Below are 18301 nucleotides of genomic sequence, written 5' to 3'. Positions count from 1 at the left end.
CGTATGACTCTTTTTTGCAATATAAAAATTTTTTTGGAATGACAAGAATCCCCCCACAACACTATACCATATACCATGTGACTATGGAAGAGTCCGAAGTACGAAGATTTGACCGCTCTTATACCAGCAAAATCCTTCAGTCTACGAATCATAAATATTGCACTTGATAATTTCTTGGCCAGTTTGTCAACATGACATGACCAGTTCAATCTGTCGTCTATATGAACCCCCAGTAGCTTAACACTTTTACCCGAGGTTAAATACGTATTTGTGGAAATTATAAGATTTTGATTTTTAGCCTCATTAAGGAGAAGTCTATTCGAAACAAACCAGTTACTTGCAGATTTCATGGTCGCGTTGGCAAAAACACTCAAATCATTAACACTACCGTGACAGTCCACCAAAGAAGTATCATCCGCAAAAAGAAAACATTTTTTAGGAAGTATGTGGTAGTATAGGTCATTTATATATAATATAAACAAGATTGGTCCCAGTACAGAACCCTGAGGCACACCATGTTTGACAGATTTCACATTCGATTTAATCCCATGTAATGATACACACTGTGATCTATTGTGCAAATAGGATTCAAAGAATTTAAGGGACAATCCGCGGATACCCTAATAGGAAAATTCCTCAGGCAGAATATCATGCGAAACACAATCAAATGCCTTCGATAGATCGCACAACGTTATGAATGAATGTTTGCCCTCCTCAGAACCTATCACTATACTGGATATGATATTCAAAAGAGCATCGATTGTGGACTTACCCTTTCTATACGCAAATTGTCCAGGGCAGAAAAGAGAATTAACTTCTAAGTATGCTATTAATCTGCTTTTGACAATTATCTCGATAACTTTTCCAAGTATAGGTATTATTGAAATAGGTCTAAAGTTGTCGATAATATGAGGGTCTCCTTTTTTAAAAAGAGGTAGGACTACAGATTTTTTTAATATTGCAGGAAAAATCCCATGAGAAAAACACTCATGTATTAATAGGGATAATGGGTACGCAATCATATTGGCAATACTTTTGATGATTCTACTATTAAGCTCAAAAAAGTCCGAACATTTGGAGTTCTTGAGAGACTGGATACTTTCCATTACTTCCCTCGGGGTCGTGGGGAACAATACGAAGGAGTTAACTGGTGTTTTAAGATTTTTCAAGAAATCTGTCGCTTCATAATTTACTTCAGGAAGAGATGAAATGAGATAATCTACAATGTCAACAAAATAATCATTGAAGTCGTTCTCCGAATGCGGTGTATCAACCTTCCTTGAAGGTCTCCTATTACATTCATAATTGATGATCCTCCAAGTATCTCTACTGATATTTAGAGAACATGCCAGAAAACTTTCATACGATTCTCGTTTTGCCAGTTGTATAGACTTTTTGTAATGTTTGCGTAATGTTTTGAAGACTTTTTCGGTTACCAAATCTTTTCTAGCGTTTTGGATAACCCTGATGTTTGAGAGGATTTTCCTTTTATAGCGCAATTCATCACCGAACCAACTGACTGGAGGTCTTTGATCGCGATGATGTCTCGCCCTCCTCAAAGGAAACATCTTGACCACATAGCCATTCAAGACCTCCACAAGAAGTTCACCCAAAGCATCCGGAGAACGATCCGTGTTTTCGAAAATACTCCAGTCGAAACATTCAAGGGCGCCCTTAAATGTGTCTATAGCTGTAAAAGAAATAAATCTTCTATAAATTGCGTCTTTTTTTGATGTAACTGTAAATTCACTCAGCATGTATTGTCCCAAGTGATCCGAGAGACAGGGTTCAAGAGCACCCGTCACAAAAAGGTCATCAGGAATATTAGTTATGATATTATAATACTCACTTCAGAAACATTTCTGGGAAAATTCATTTCACAAATTCCCAGTTCTCTGATTGAAAGTGAAATTCGAATCTCATAGCCATGGACTGATACACCATGCCAAATATTTGTTACAAACCTTTGTGGATTGAATCGAGTGGTTTTGAATTAGTCGAGTACTTTCCTTGAAAGAAACAAGTCCCCAACTTCCAGTCTATCAAGGTTGCTTGTGATGTTTCGATCTGCATTCAGAAAGATGGCTCTTTTCTAGTCAGAATCTAACATCTCCAGGGTATGCTTCACATATGTGAATAATTTAATTGATACACAACAAATTAGCCGTCACGACTAGTGCTGGAATCGTGCGTCTTGACACTCTCAACATTATAATTTTCTTTTATCATCAGATCTACGTAACTTTTCAAGATTTGGTAATAACCCATCATTCCAAATCATTTATGTCAATTGAATCATTTCCAAAGGGAATATGATCTATTGCACTGGTGAAAATATGGTCGAAATTCTATTCCAGCCTAACACGATAACAGGGCGACTCTTTCCACACTCGCAATACTCGCAAAGTAACAAAACACGTTAGAGGAGATAAATAGTGTGATCCGGGAAATTGCCGCACACCTGGCAAACGCCGGAGTAATATTCAGGTATGCGAGTGTGGGTGCATAACATCCCCGCGGAGCGGCGCAAGCGTTCAGGGGGCGGCGCAAGCGTCAAAGCGTGAGACACCCGCGTGGCGGTGACTCGATAGTAGACGCCGCTCTCATCTGACGTCAGTTTCAGTGTTCTGGCATGAACCGCTGAAGAGTGACCTCACTGACCGCGAGTACGCGCTCCACTTCTCCAGAACAACCGTTCAGTGCACAAAAGACAGAAAGGATAGCGAGTGCTGCGCACGTGATCTGTTGCTCTTTCACCATAAACATAACCTCGAAAAGTAATCGGTGATCTTGGACCACCTGGTGATATCATCTTGTGGTGTTTGTTTTTTTTTTTGGATATACTTGAGTACGTGCATGTATGCTCGAAGTGAGCGATCGATGCTGTCTGGAGCAGATTCGTTACGACGTGCCAAACCGTCACTAGTCCAGCTCCCATCCAACGGTCATTAGACCGGACGGTTTTTGTTTTTGTCAGACTCACCCATCAACACCAGGTAAGGATGGCAAGGGTGGAGTTCGACTGCTCACATAGATATTCAATAGACAAGTTTTCCTCTTCCAGATTTCGCGAATGCTTCTCAAATAGAGATTATCTAATTAAGGTCTTATTGTTAATATTTTGATTTAAAGATTGGACACAAAATTTGTTTCAATCTATGTATACTTCTGGAAAAATGCTGAATTATGAAATTTTCATTTGAGTTATCAATTTTCGGGATTTTCGAATTTTTTCAGGAAAAAAAGTTGACGAATATGACCATAGTTGAGGAGAAAAATACCAAACATATGAGACTACTCACAGGTAGTAGTAACGTGGTATTGAATCACTTGCCCATTTGTATGAAATAATGTATGCAGAGTTTTACTACATCATGGATGGTGTCATCAAAATTGTATCACTGAAGATAAATAAAAAAGTATTTCGATCAATTGAGTATCTCTTCCTTTTTTGCAGTAAATTAGGTATAAACTTGATATATTTTTCACTGCCTACATTATTACATCATAAATATATACTTCAGATCACCATATCGACATCACTATTTGATTTTATTGTTTGAATTACCCCCATTACAGATAATGTAACAAAATAATATCAGATGGTCAGGCTGTAGCTGATAGGGTAGTGAGTAGTATTACTCACCAAACTCTTCTGAAAGTTGGTTGAATCCTTACCTTAGGACGATCAATGTTTTCTGTGTATCATCTGATCTGTGCCAGGAATCGCATCTTGAAAGTTAGGATTTCGTTTATTTTTGTTTTTCAAATTTGACTTCAAAGGGTTCACGTTTGTAAGATGACGATAGCTGGTTGGAGAACAAACTCATTTCAATATGTTCTGGCACTTATTTATACTCCACACTCCCCCATCTAGACAGGAAATCACACAAACAGTATCACACAATATCAGTATCAATCAGTATTACACAATGGTGGCTAATGTATTGATAAATTTAGTTTCTAGATCATCAAAGGTCATCGAAGGTTAGGTCACCATATCAGGCCATATTTTATTCTGAATCGAACAGATAAAGAAGATGAAGATGATTATTTGGTGATCTAAACACGTGTCAAAGTGTTACAAAAAACGGTTAAGTGTTGAGATATAACTCCAGTAATAGTCATTACTACACCATAAACTCAAAAAATGAATAATTTACTTTCAGACATTCAAAAATGATTCTAGATTGATCTGCATATCCTCCATCAGAAGAATTATAAGTTCTCAAAGGTCATGTGCAACAATGAGAACAAAAGCTTGATGAGGTCTTATGTAATACATCGGTAATTCAACTCAACACAAACAACGCTTCTACCCAACAAACCTACAACATTTTTCTCGACGCACCTTTCACCAATCACCTTGACGTCATCAGGATGTGAACTATATTGTACAGTCATGTAATCAGTTATCCTTGTTCATTATGATATAGTATAGTTCATCTCCAAAAACTTTGGTGTAAAGCACGTTGAGAAGATCAATATTGCCAGAGAATTCGTGTAGCCCTTTTTCCATTTTTTAAAAGAAATCTGAATAATCCAGCACTTGTGGAAAGTTATTTTTTCGCTGACAATTTATTGCTTACCGATGCCCCATATCGACTGTATCTCCAAATAGCTGAGGGCCTTATGGACACCAAATCCGACATTGACCCTTCGCAAATGAAACAATCAATAGAAAAAGTGTAGAAATCGACAAACCTCGCCAAAATGGCCTGAATACAAAAAAGAAAAATGAACAGAAAATAATAAACATCGGGTTACCTTCTATCATTATAGCACTGGAATTCAGAATCATCTAAATTTTTGAAAATCTAAAATTTGATAATAGTTATCCAGTGCAGTCAACGATTTATGCGCACTTGCCAGTTTGAAAGCTGAATCGTTTCATAGATATCAACTGATCTATTTGTTAACATTTCAATTTCAGATCACTGCTATCAATAAGTGGTGGCATTGTTTTCAAACGTGATAGTAAACGGACGATTTTGGTGTGATGTCGTTTAAAAAGAACAATAATCTGACGTTGGGGTATCAAATCCAGCTCACCTGTTTGATATTGTAGTCAAGATTACATTTAATGATATATTGGAATTAGTAGCAAATGTAATAAATGGAACTCCTGATATTGAAAATTTTTGGTCACCTATTTCCTGAAGTAGAATGTCGTTAAAACTGTACTGGGTTAATATCCAAGATGAGAAGTATCAGCAAAGGAAAATCGAAAACCCTAGGGATACAAAGTCGATTCAATTAGAAGAAATGAAGAAAACAGAATTGAAACTTTTCATGTTTTTCACCAAATTATTGTCTTATTGTCTACATAAAAACTTTATGGCAGTTCTGTCAGGCTCAATTTTTTTGTGTAGTCGTTCCTTATGACTTGATGAAACTAAATCAGCTCCAATAGAATGGACCTACACCGGGAAAAATGATTAAAATTTACCTCGGAATTTTCATTTCGAACGAAGAAAATTACTCCAGTTTTATTGAAAATATACTCTCTCTATTGAGTAATTCACATCCCCTAGCGTAATTTCAGTAGGCAATGTACTTTTCATTGAGAATTAAATATTCATCTAATATATGTGTGAAATCATAACGTATTATTTCATGTGAAGAGAATTACTAACTGGACGATGGGTATTCCCCCTTAGTGAAATGTAAATTTTCGCCATCTCTTTATCGAATGTAAAATTACGCTTGTATTTGTGAGTATTTATTGTATTGTTCATTCTTGTCTACAGAAGCGCATCGGTTTGTCTGACGTGTGCATTAGAATATTTTTGTTGTTGGTGAAAATAAATAAAGAAGGTGAGTACATTTCTTGTAAAATTTCAATAACTAGTCCAATAAACAGATGAATTCATTGAGTTTTCTCGTTATGCATTAGAGTGTTTTTTTTATTACAAGTATATCCTAACCTCACATCGCGAATTATTTCATACTGTATGGAATAGTACAACATATTTTAACTGATTTTCAAATAATTACAGAACATATATTTGAAAAAGTTTGTGATAATTACTGAATGGTATTGAGAAAAAGAGAAAAAAAGATATACACGATAGCAGTGGCGTGACTCATCAGTGACGCCGTATGCACGACCAATTTTAAATATGAATTTTGATGAGGAATAAAGTTTCGTATTGGTGGTTGCAAATATCGGACAATGTTAAATCGTAATTTCATTCACCTAAAAAATATCTGAATGTTTTATTCGTATCTCTCATAATTTTGGATAAATTTGAGGATTTGTGATTCTTATTATTGAACTTGAAAACATTTTTGTGATGGGAGGCAAGTTGGAACTCAAAATTGAAGGAATCGAGAAACACTTTAGGACCTTTTTGTTTCTGTTGAAGAGGTGAACAAAACACTTCATCACCACTTTATACCATATCATTATAGCTATATTTGCTATATTTCAGAAAATGTTGGAAAACATTTGGAAAAATCTAATTTTTTATTTAAACGGTTGAATATGTATCAAAAATTTTTGAGAAATATTAATATTGAATTCAAACTAGTAGTAGTTTCTCTCTAGGAATGTGTGTTCGTCAACTTACTATGTTTTTAGATTTCTAAACCTATTCATTTGATGATATTTCATTTCTATTTTAGGATAATAACAGCAATTGAGGAAAAAAGAAAAAGGAATATTACTTTCATTTCTCTTTTCGAATAATACCACCATGGGCAAGAAAGAAAATGTGTTAATTTGAAGAATGGTTTTTTTATTTTGTACTGTTATTTGACTTTTTTGAAAATGAAAAAAACAATGTTTTGTAGAATTTCATTTCAAGAATGTATATGAACTTATTTTGTACATACACATTTTCTTAATATATCAATGTGTAAAATGTCTTGTGCATTCAATTATCTAAATTATGTGGAAAAATGGCCACTTAAGAGTCAAGAGTCAACATCTGATTGAGGTATCATTATCTTCAAAACTACTCTGAATTCGGACCATCTTACAACGGAATATCCCAAGGTAATATAACCCGTAAATGAATAATTACAATGTAAAATTTTATCAGAGTATAGAATTCCACTGTGAAATTATATAAGAGTGTAAAATTCTACTGTAAAATTCTGTCAAGAGTGTAATATCTCGATATAAATTTATATCGCAAATTTACCCTATAAAGTTTTATTTCAACACAAAATTACACTCAAAATGAAAAATTACACTGAAAAATTCCACACTTGTCTTCGGGTAGAATTACAAAATAATATTCCGCATAAATGTGAGATCACACGCGAAAGTAATTTCTCGCTAATATGGGCGGTAATTAAATTGCCACCGGTACCGGTGGAAAATTTTTACCAGTGTAGTACCTTTGATATTAATTCAAATCAAACTGGTGACCTACTGATTCAATATAGTAATTTAATTTGTGCTGAAGGAACTAGCCTCAACATTAAATTTAATACCGGTTGATATTCAAATGCTCCTATCTAATTTGACCATTCCTGAAATTACTATGAAATGGTCAAGTTCACTTTGAGAAACAAATCGTGATGTGAATCGCAAACATAGATTTTGTTGGCTATTATGAAAATTCACATAATGAAGAAAAGAGAATTGAAACTTTCTATGTTTTTTACCACTTTTATGAAATGGTAAAAAACAGAAACTTTCAATTCTCTTTTCTTTATTATGATTTCCTTTAACGTAGTAACGGCTTTATCCATAAATTTATTAAAATTCACATATCAAAAGTGAATATTCTTGACGTATATTAGAAGATAATATATTCGAGGATGATATTATTCGTATAATATTGATGTGGTAATCAGACATAAATTTACACAAATTACATTCGTTTCTCTGGAGGACCTATGCCTCCATCAGCTGAATAGGTCGAGGTCAGATGCGTTTTGCAATTACTCTGGATGTATTAAATGGGATGAGATTCCAAAACGGGATATGGGTCTCATCGGCTACTGGCCAAGATATTACTTGTGGAAATCTATACAAATTGAGTAAACTGTTGCGATTCCTAGGACTGCAGAAGTCATAGAGTGGAGATTCTTCACCTATCTTGGCCAAAGCTATACAACGAACTATCCATTGGTGTGAAAACTATTGATTCAATTGATTTTCTTCACAAACATATAACAAATTACCTCTTTTTAACTTCCACCCACTACTTATCGAATATCTTGTATCTGACATTTCCTTTGTTTATTTTACCCTTGTTCACGTTTTCGATATATTTTTTCACATATTACTTCATTATAAATAGGTATCCGTATAAATGGGTTAGAAAACACCAGTTTTTTTGTGGGGTTCTTTTCATTTATTTGCCATGGATGATAAATGTTCTTACAATGTTTTGTACCATAATTCATTTTTTATGGTAACTGATGATGATTTTTGATCGTAATTATGATTATATAATTATTAATATTCAGGCCGATTTTCAGCTGATTTCACTATTAGGATTAGCTAGGTAACGGCCGGTTAATTTCGTTGAGCACAGATTGATTTGCATCCTCTTCTAATATTATCGTCAGTTCTATATATTCCCAAGGTTTTCCTTTAATTTATTGTCACCACTAGAGCTTCTTGCCGAACGCCACCCTTCAGAGCGAAAGAAATTGTCCGTTTTATCAACAGTGCTACCCATTTTGGGTGGAGTTAATATGAAGGGATATGTGTGCAGAGATGATTTATGACAAAGTATTCAACCAGTGTCTGGAAATAATTGGAATACACTCATTATCGTGTTATATGGTAGGTAATATATTTATCGAATACCTTGTGGAATTGATAGAAAAATCAAGACAACGGATCAGAATACTCTGTAGGGTACATGGAATCTTGTTTCGGGTGACATGTTTTTTTGAGATTTTGTTGATAACGACTCCAAAAAATGTAATTCATGCATAGATCTTCAAGTATCCTTAAATACCATCCTGCAACCCAGGACGTTGAAATACCCCTGTCGGATGAGAAATGGGTAGTCTGCTTTCTGGTGTGTGTATTCATGCAGCAAAGATGTATGACTCCGAACCCAACTTCGAGATACCAATCGCCCTTTCGTCGTAGAAAGACTAGTCATGGGTTTCAGCTGTGAGGGACCCTGAGTCTACAGAGGTGAACGTCGACTGATCGACCTCAACTGTCCTCTACAGAACATCGCTTCAAGAGTAAGAGCTTTTCCTTCCTTCAATTGTTGATCCTGTTGAAAAACCTTAAGTACAATCCCATGTTCGATTCCAGAGCTATAAATCCGTTCTGGATGGCAGATAGTATCCTGCAGCTATGGGAGAATCTTTATGAAATACGTTATAGTGGCCTCATTTCTCAAATCATTGTGCGTTCACCTACCTGATGAACGTAGTCGCAAACTGACCCTCGGCCGCGCCGGTAAGGTCCTCACTAGATTGAGGGAAATGTACGATAGTCTGTCAACCTGGGAGTAGATTATTCTCCATGAGGAAATTCGCAGCCCTACCGCTGACCAGATCAGGTTCAGAACTTTTGGTAGTAGAGTTCCACTCTTGACAATAATCGACCTGTAAGATCATTCAACAAATGAATTAATCGACTACTAGTCTAATCAACAAGTTCAAAAATATGAAGAATAGAGATAAGGGTCCTAAAAATATGAGCGATAGCTCATTTGATTCGGAATCACCTCTAGAAAAATGTTTTTGAAGGATTTTAGTGCATTTAGAAAATTGTAATTGTTATTAACAAAATAAGATAAAAAAATGGTATTCAGTTTTTCGTTATTAACTCAAAAAATATTAATATTTAAGCAATTTTGAAAAAAGCTCGTTGAAGAGAAGGAAATTTTCGATATTCTATCTCTATTATTTATAATTTTAATTTGGCTTTGAAAAAAGGGTTCCGCCCGGCTGTTACGGCATGTGCGCGCTGCCCCTGAAGAGAGTTTATCAAAAGAAATAATTTTTTTATAACACAAAATATCATTTTAAAAATTTGAAAAAATTGTAGTATCTTCTTAACACTTGATTGAATCGAGTCCCTTAGAAAAAAAGTCTTATCTCCATTTTTCAAAAAGTTATTCAATTGTTGACTAACAAATTTTTTCCCAGTCTCCGTTCGCATAAATAATGGGATAAAAGGTATGAATAATTGGGCTATAAATTTTAAACTTCATGGAGCCCTTATAATATATATACTTCATACGATCCTGCGATGAAAGTTCATAAAAATTTATTTTTGACAAATTAAATTATGATTTTTGATAACTATTGCAAAATAAAATATCTAAAAATTGTTGATGAAATTTTTTTTTCAATTGATATTTAGCTAAGTATGTTTGTTTTAACATTGAACAATGGCAGCTATTAACATAGGATATGAATTTTTTACGTAATTTGTTCATTAAATTGCTTTAAACAAATAGAGAAATTCAATATTACAAAAAAAATTGACAATTTGTTGACTAGAGATAATTAGATAATAGAGATAATTTCAATATTTAATTGTTTAAAATCAATTTTTCTATATTTCGATCGTTTAAATAATTAGTGCAGAAATAATTTTTCTTTTAAAAATTGTAATTTACACTTTTAAATGGTTTGGCAGAGAAATGTCTTTTTTATTTATTATTCAATTGTTTATTAGTTTAACAATTTGTTATAAACAAATATTGATTAACGTTATATTTTTTCTGAAGCAAAAAAAAATTATAAAAACAGCTATATATAAAAAAGTGCCATAATTTTTTTTTTCATTCATTATAATACTTTCTAATATCTATTTCAATCTAATATCTTGAATTTTTTTTCATTTTTCATAATACTTTCTAATATCTATTATGATTATCAAAAAAAATTTGATGGCACTTTTCCATATATAGCTGTTTTTATAATTTTTTTCTTCATCAGAAAAAAAAAACGTTGGTCAATATTTTTTTGTGACAAATTTTTAAACAACACAAATAAACAATTAAATAATGTATAAATGTTTTTTTGTCAAACTATTTAAAAGTGTAAATTCTGATTTTTGAAAGCAAAATTATTTCTAAACTAATCATTTAAACAATCGAAATATAAAAAAATCGATTTTAAACAATTAAAAATTAAAATTAGGGAAAATAATTCTTTTTGAATCATGATTATCTCAAGACAACAAAATAGCAAAAAAAAATTTCAAAAATATTGAATTTCTCTATTTGTTTAAAACAATTCATTAAACAAATTAGGTAAAAAATTCATAACCTATGTTAATAACTGCCATTGTTCAATGTGAAAACAGACATAGCTAAATATCAATTGAAAAAAAAAATTATCAACAATTTTCAGATATTTCATTTTCCAATAGTTATAAAAAATCATAATTGACAAAATAATAAATTTTAAGAACTTTCATCGCAGGATCGTATGAAGTATATGCATAAAAAGGGCTCCACGAAGTTTAAAATTCATAGGTCAATTATTTATACCTTTCATCCCATTATTTATGCCAACGGAGATTAGGAAAAAATTTGTTAGATAACAATTGAATAATTTTTTGAAAAATGGTGATAGAAAAACTTTTTTTTCTATGGACTCGATTCATTCAAGTGTTAGGAAGATACTAGATTTTTTTCAAATTTTTAAAATGACATTTCATGTTATAAAAAATTATTTCTTTTGATAAACTCTCTTTAGCGGCAGTGCGCGCATGCCGTAACAGCCGCGCGGAACCCTATTTCCAACGTCAAATTGAAATTATAAATAATGGAGATAGAGTTTCGGGAGTCCAGACTATTTTATTGGAAATTTCCTCCTCTTTAACGAGCTTCTTTGAAAATTGCTCGAATATTAATATTTTTTGAGTTATTAACAATACCATTTTTTTAATCTCATTTTGTTAATAACAAAAAACATTTTTCTAGAGTTGATTCCGAATCGAATGAGCTATCGCTCATATTTTTGCGACCTTTATCTGTATTTTTCATGTTTTTGAACTTGTTGATTAGACTATACGTTTAGTAGCTGCATTTGTTTGTGTGAGTATGAATAAGTGTGAGCCATATTAAACTTTCGCAGTTGCAATGGAAAGACGAATAGACCTACACACTTTGGACATACTCCCTACCTCACCACATCTTCAAGTACGTGGAAATGAAACATCCATATTAATACTATTTTAATATTATTGATATTAACAAGCGTACTATGTGACGATATGAAACGAGTATATGAAGTAATCTATGTATGTGATAAAACTCTTGAAAGAATTCAGTGATATTTTCTGAAAGGCAACGATTCTTTTAGAAACGAATAATCAAAACTTAATTGAAAGTATGAAATAAATACCATTAATTCACTGAATTCATTTTGTAGTAAAAAAATCAATTGTAAAATACAATAGTAAAATCTAAACCACCTCAAAGATGCCACTTTGTTTCCTCTTTCTCTCTGATAAAATCTTGAAAAACAACCTAGAAAAAGATGAATAATACCCTGTTATGAAACGATGGGAGACCTTGGGCTTTATGGCCACTATTTCACTGTTACATAATTAGTGTTTTCTAACGTGTTATCCATTTGGTATCATTCCTAATGCAGTACATCAAATACACTTCAGCACTCGAAAGCAGTGGAAGTGTTTGCTTCTACTTCAAACACTTATTAAAGTGAATTGACGTTTTGATATGCTCATCGTAATGAGGTAACTGAGGCAATGAGAACGACACATGACTTGAATTGATGTTTCTCTTATTTTCTCATCGGATCAGTGGGGTACCGAAGATATTTAAAGACGTAAGTTACAATGTAATTGAATAAGTGAAGAAAAATTGTTTCGGTGTGAACTCATATAATTTCAGAAATTACCTCAGGAGCGCACGGAGTTCTCTACGAAACATATTTGATCGGAAACTCATCATCCAAGAGCATATAATATGTTTGTGAGAATATCGATTTTCTTTCTCGGAGGTTTGTTTCGAATTTTCACTGAATATATTGAACTGAACTCTTCTCTCGTTCATGTCAATCATGTAGGGTTGGAAGGTTGGAAAAGTTACAGTTACGAATGAGTGAACAAAAACTCCCGTAGGGAAGCTGGGACAAACTTTGCGGATTGGTATTGTAAATAATGCAAAACTCATCTAGTCAAAATTTTATTTCAAATTTCGGAATCGATAAAAGGCAATGATCCTCAAGAAACCTTGTAAATGGATGAGATAGAGGTCTGCGGAAAAATAAGTACATGTTGAATCAGTAGAATTCAATCGATAGATCAGTGAGGAATACTTATTTTTCATTTATTGTCAAATCCTAAAATAAATCTCTGTTGACGTTAGTGACTGATAAATAAGAAAGAGAAGACTGGAAATTTGAATTCGAAGTGTTATTCTGTAAATAATTCTTTCGGAATGAACAAATAATGAAATAGCACATACCAATATCCAGTAATAGAAAAAATCATTTTGTTGAACTTATTGATGATTATCTATCCATTGATTCGTTTTCAAACAAGTGACAACCTTTTTGCAAAGAATGAAAATTCCAAATATAACTTTGAAGGGCATATATAGATTAAACAGTGTATTTCACCTAACTTTCAATGTTGAAATTTATACAATTCATGTTAAATAAATACAATTTATTTTAGTTCAGCCAAATTTGTTTGATGAAAATATTCAAGGGGAGAAAAAACTGTAATCGATCCGATAATAGCAGAAAGTGGTTTCTTTCATAATGCTTGCCATGGGAAGCATTTATTGGTGAATACGAAATAAATTAAAAAAAACTGACTTCTATTTTGTCGACTCAGTGTGAATTAATTTGTTCGATTTGGAACGAAGGTAGGGTGAGTAATAATATTTTCTGTAGATTTTGCATAGTCAGCAACTTGCAGTGCTGATTGTGTTATTTTTTATAATGAATATATCACATACAAGGATGTTAGTGCATTGAGCATTTCCTTTCACATCATGAAATTTAAATTATTACTCATTTTAGGAGTTATCGTAAAATTCAAACTATCGCGCGACAAATTGAATTCAAGTGGCCTCATATCATAAAGCACATAAAGGTTGTAATTGCGTTTCTCTCGTTTTACGAAAAGAAGATTGGATCGGATTTTTATTGTGTGGTATCTCTAGACAAATAATTCAAAATTTATACTTTTGTTTGAGAAAAAGTTCATTATTATTAGTTGCAAGCTGATGCAACAATGAGAAGCCGAGTTCGATATCAGTGGAAAATAAAAGAGCCAAACATGATCCCTCGAAGTGAAGGGGATGAATATTCTCGTATATCATATTGTGTGATTGGGGTAAAACACAACTACTTTCAGTTTCACCCAAGAGGGAAATATTGTTTTTCTCGCAACACTTACGTAGTATAAACGTTCTCTGTCAACTTGACCTCGCTTTTTAACACGCTTTTATTAACTTCACTTGTGTTAACGTTTGTAACCGACTCCTTCGGACTCGATTTTGGATAACTTTAAATGGACAGATTGGTTTTAAACTTTGTACATTTATCAAAAATCAGTAGCAATACAATAACTTTTATGAGTTTATCTCAATATCCTGATCGGTTGGGCTAGGATTAAATGATTTCCTCACACAGTCTCTGTGTGCAAGTGAGACAACCACACTGTCTGCGCATGCGTATATATTTTATATCAAAACAAATGAGCTCGAGATAGCAATTCAAACTGAAAAGAGTAAAATAAATATTTGTTTATAAAACTGGATAAACACGCTTTAAAAACAACATAAACTAAAAAATAATTCAAAACGAATTTAAGATTGTGTGTAACATCGATAAAAAGGTCCTATGACGTGATATAACTAATGACTAATTAGTCGGAAATCAAAATATATTTACTTACAAAAAAATTTGTTGTAAAAAACCATGGGATGCTGAATATCCGTTTTTATAAATACTTGGTTAGGAGCTGTTTGCCAGGTTATAGTCTAGTTCACATATACTTTTTTTTGTAACATTTTTCAGCCCTATCCAAACATTACGACCAAGGTGTCATTCGATTCGTATTTTTGCCTAGAAAGTTAATTTTTATCGGCGCAAAAACGCGCCGATAAAAATTACAAAAGTTATAAACAATTAAGTGAAAAAAAATGGGGCTTTAGTTTTTTCTTAATATCTCGAAAATTTTAAAAATTTTGGAAATTTGAAAAAAGATTTGAAAAGATCAATGAATTTGCATAAAAAAAGTATCGACTCCCGAAACTGTATCTCGATTATTTATAATTTTTACAGAGCCCTGAAAATAGAGCCAAAAGCGAGTAGTCTGGCTTCCGCGCGCCTTTCGTCACTCTGACATAAAATAAAATTATTTAAACATATTAAATGTAAATATTAAGGAATGAAAAAATTCATGTAATGTTGCTATACATCAATAAACAATAATCCGCAGTCAAAAAATTTTTATCCCAATTTTAACGTTAATTATAAATTTGTTAATTAATAACTTTTTCTGAATTGAAAGTTGATATAAAAATCCCTATAATCATTAAACTAAAACCCTAGCATTTTTTCCTTTGGTGAAGTTATCCTTAATAGGCAAAAAAATAGATTACCGTTGCCAAAATAAAAAAATTGTTATTTTCTATTTTTTTATTGACAATTGAAAATTATAATTTTATAAAAAATACATTACAAAATCATTTTTTTCTAATTTTTTATTGTTTCAATGTCTCATGGCTGAAAACTAATTATTAATATAATATAAAAAATAAAAAAAATTGTAATATATTTTTTATAAAATTATAATTTTTAATTGTTATTAAAAAATAGAAAATAACAATTTTTTTATTTTGGCATCGTTAATCTATTTTTTTGCCTATCAAGGATAACTTTACCAAAGAAAAAAATGCCAGGGTTTTAGTTTAATAATTATAGGGAATTTTATATCAACTTCCTATTCAGGAAAAATATTAATTAACAAATTTATAATTACCGTTAAAATTGGGATACAAATTTTTTGACTGCGGATTATTGTTTATTAATGTATCTCAACATTACATGAATTTTTTCATTCCTTAATATTTACATTTAATATGTTTGAATTTTTTTTTATATCAGAGTGATGAAAGGCGCGCGGAAGCCAGACTACCCGCTTTTGGCTCTATTTTCAGGGCTCTGTAAAAATTATAAATAATCGAGACACAGTTTCGGGAGTCGGGACTTTTTTTACGCAAATCCATTGATCTTTTCAAATCTTTTTTAAAATTTCCAAAATTTTGAAAATTTTCCGAGATATTAAGAAAAAACTAAAGCCCCATTTTTTTTCACTTAATTGTTTATAACTTTTGTAATTTTTGTAGGCGCGTTTTCGGATCTTTCCTTAAACTTTCTAGGCAAAAATACGAATCGAATGACACCTTGGTCGTAATTTTTGGACAGGGCTGAAAAATGTCACCAAAAAGAGCTAAATCGAGTATATGTGAACCAGACTATTAGAGCCATAACAAAAATATAATTTGAAGCATGAAACGCTTTTTTACAATAGAATAAATTTTTTGTAAGTAGTTTTATTCCGATTCAGACTTATTAAAAGTCATTAGTTACATCAATCCATAGGACTTATTATCGATATTGAACACAATCTTAAATTGATTTTGAATTAATTTTTATTTTTCAGTATGTAACGCGATTAAAGAGTGTTTTTTTAGTTTTTTATAAATTGTTATTCACTCATAATCATTCTTTTCAGTTTCGGAAACTATAATTCGATCATATTTGCATGATAAATTTGATAACTTCAATTTTCGTACTGATTTCTACTTCTCTTTATGTTCAGATAACTGTTGATTGAAATTTTATGAAAAGGTGAAATTGAATCCATCCAATACTGATCAATTTGTAGGTAAGTGTTGCATAAGAATGTTTCTAATTTCATGAAAAATTAAAACTATAATCGTTCAGTAAGGTGCAAGGTATCTTTTGGCACGTGCTTGCTAAATAATTGAATATTCTTCATCGTAGAGACCTTAAAGCTGTTAACCCAATCTAACTTAACTTATTTACAACTGGCAAACATGTTTGAAATAAGCGATATGATTGCTGCCTGCAGTGTGCTTTGTCTCCATGTCCATCATGGCCTATAGTTTTCAGAAATTTGTTAACAATTGGGGGCAATTCCAATGCTAGGTTACTATTATTTCAATATGAACCTTCATCTACAATGAGATGAAAACGATACTGTAAACATATGACATTATGCAGAATTATTCTTTCTTGACCAAAACCAGCCTCCTCACTCAGCGATGTGGGCGTGGGAACTCAAATGAAAAGAAATGTTATATAAAATAAAGGGGCGTCACCCGTTTAATACGGTTTTGTGTCGCCAAAAAACTCACTTAAACGGGAGAAAAATATAATCGACAATTACAATTAATAACCGATCATAAATAATCAACACTTAATGTCCAATAAAATAATTGATTTACTTGATATCATTTAACCAATATAAGTTGATAACTCTGGTGGATATTTGCATTATTCTTACGACATATCGTTTATATATGAATCTCCAAATATAGCTATAATTGGCTCACACAATGGAACTCTTATTATTATAACATAAAAAAATGGTCTCATGTATTCATGTGATAATAAAATTTATATAATTAATGAATAGCCTGCACTGGTATTTCTTGCAATCCTAGCTGCAGAAATTATAGATAAATAATGGAGAAATACTCGCTTACCGGACGTATCCTTCTTGTGATATTGTATAAAAAAATTGACAAAATAGTCCTCACGACAATACTCCAGATCTTAGCTCGGCAGGACTTGAAGCGTTTTCTTGTTCCACCCAGACAATCTATCGTCTAGTAATAAATCGAAAGTGATCTGTGCTGCATTCAAGGAAATGGAAACTCCAAAACTGGAACCCTAAAAATCATACCGTTTGAATCGTAGCATACAACATATCGAGGGAGACGAAAGATTAGTTATTTTCATTGTTTGTTTTTGCCTTACCTCAATATTAGAGGGTTTATTTACTCAATACCTGATAGGTTTCCGAAAGAAAATGATAATACACAAAGTTTCCTCCAGTAGAGTTCAGTGCACAAATCCATAAAAGCAGGAAATTTCAGGATTGGTTTCAATTGGAGCATCAAACTAATTCCCATATGTTGATTTATATCTGCAATAGTCCTCAAATCGACAAAACTTTATAACAATACTAAGTCGCTGATCTCCAGTACACTCACTTACTGACTGAATGTTCTATTTTCACCATGCACCAAGAATTCCAAAATTCGTGGGAACGAGTGATCAACAAACCGATTTAAAAAAACTCAATATTTGCTGGAAGGATTCGAGGAGACGAGAGACA

The 18301-nt window shown here is 32.3% G+C and overlaps 2 long non-coding RNA genes across 2 annotated transcripts in view; one reads left to right on the top strand and one right to left on the bottom strand.

Annotated features, from left to right (window-relative positions):
* Positions 1–18301, top strand: part of LOC141480011 (uncharacterized) — a 355353-nt gene that overhangs the window by 193102 nt on the left and 143950 nt on the right. The window lies entirely within an intron of this gene.
* LOC141480008 (uncharacterized) lies at positions 7348–18187 on the bottom strand. Its single transcript, XR_012464110.1, has 3 exons — positions 17941–18187; positions 17667–17853; positions 7348–9534 (listed from the first exon to the last, which is right to left on the bottom strand). It is a non-coding gene; the product is annotated as an uncharacterized lncRNA (long non-coding RNA).

This window comes from Leptinotarsa decemlineata, unplaced genomic scaffold (assembly GCF_025532065.1).
Source record: "Leptinotarsa decemlineata unplaced genomic scaffold, Ldec_3_MD MMD2_P_RNA_scaffold_5, whole genome shotgun sequence".
Lineage (NCBI taxonomy): Eukaryota > Metazoa > Arthropoda > Insecta > Coleoptera > Chrysomelidae > Leptinotarsa > Leptinotarsa decemlineata.
Note: the sequence above shows the minus strand (reverse complement) of the source record. Positions and strands in the feature narration are given on the sequence as shown.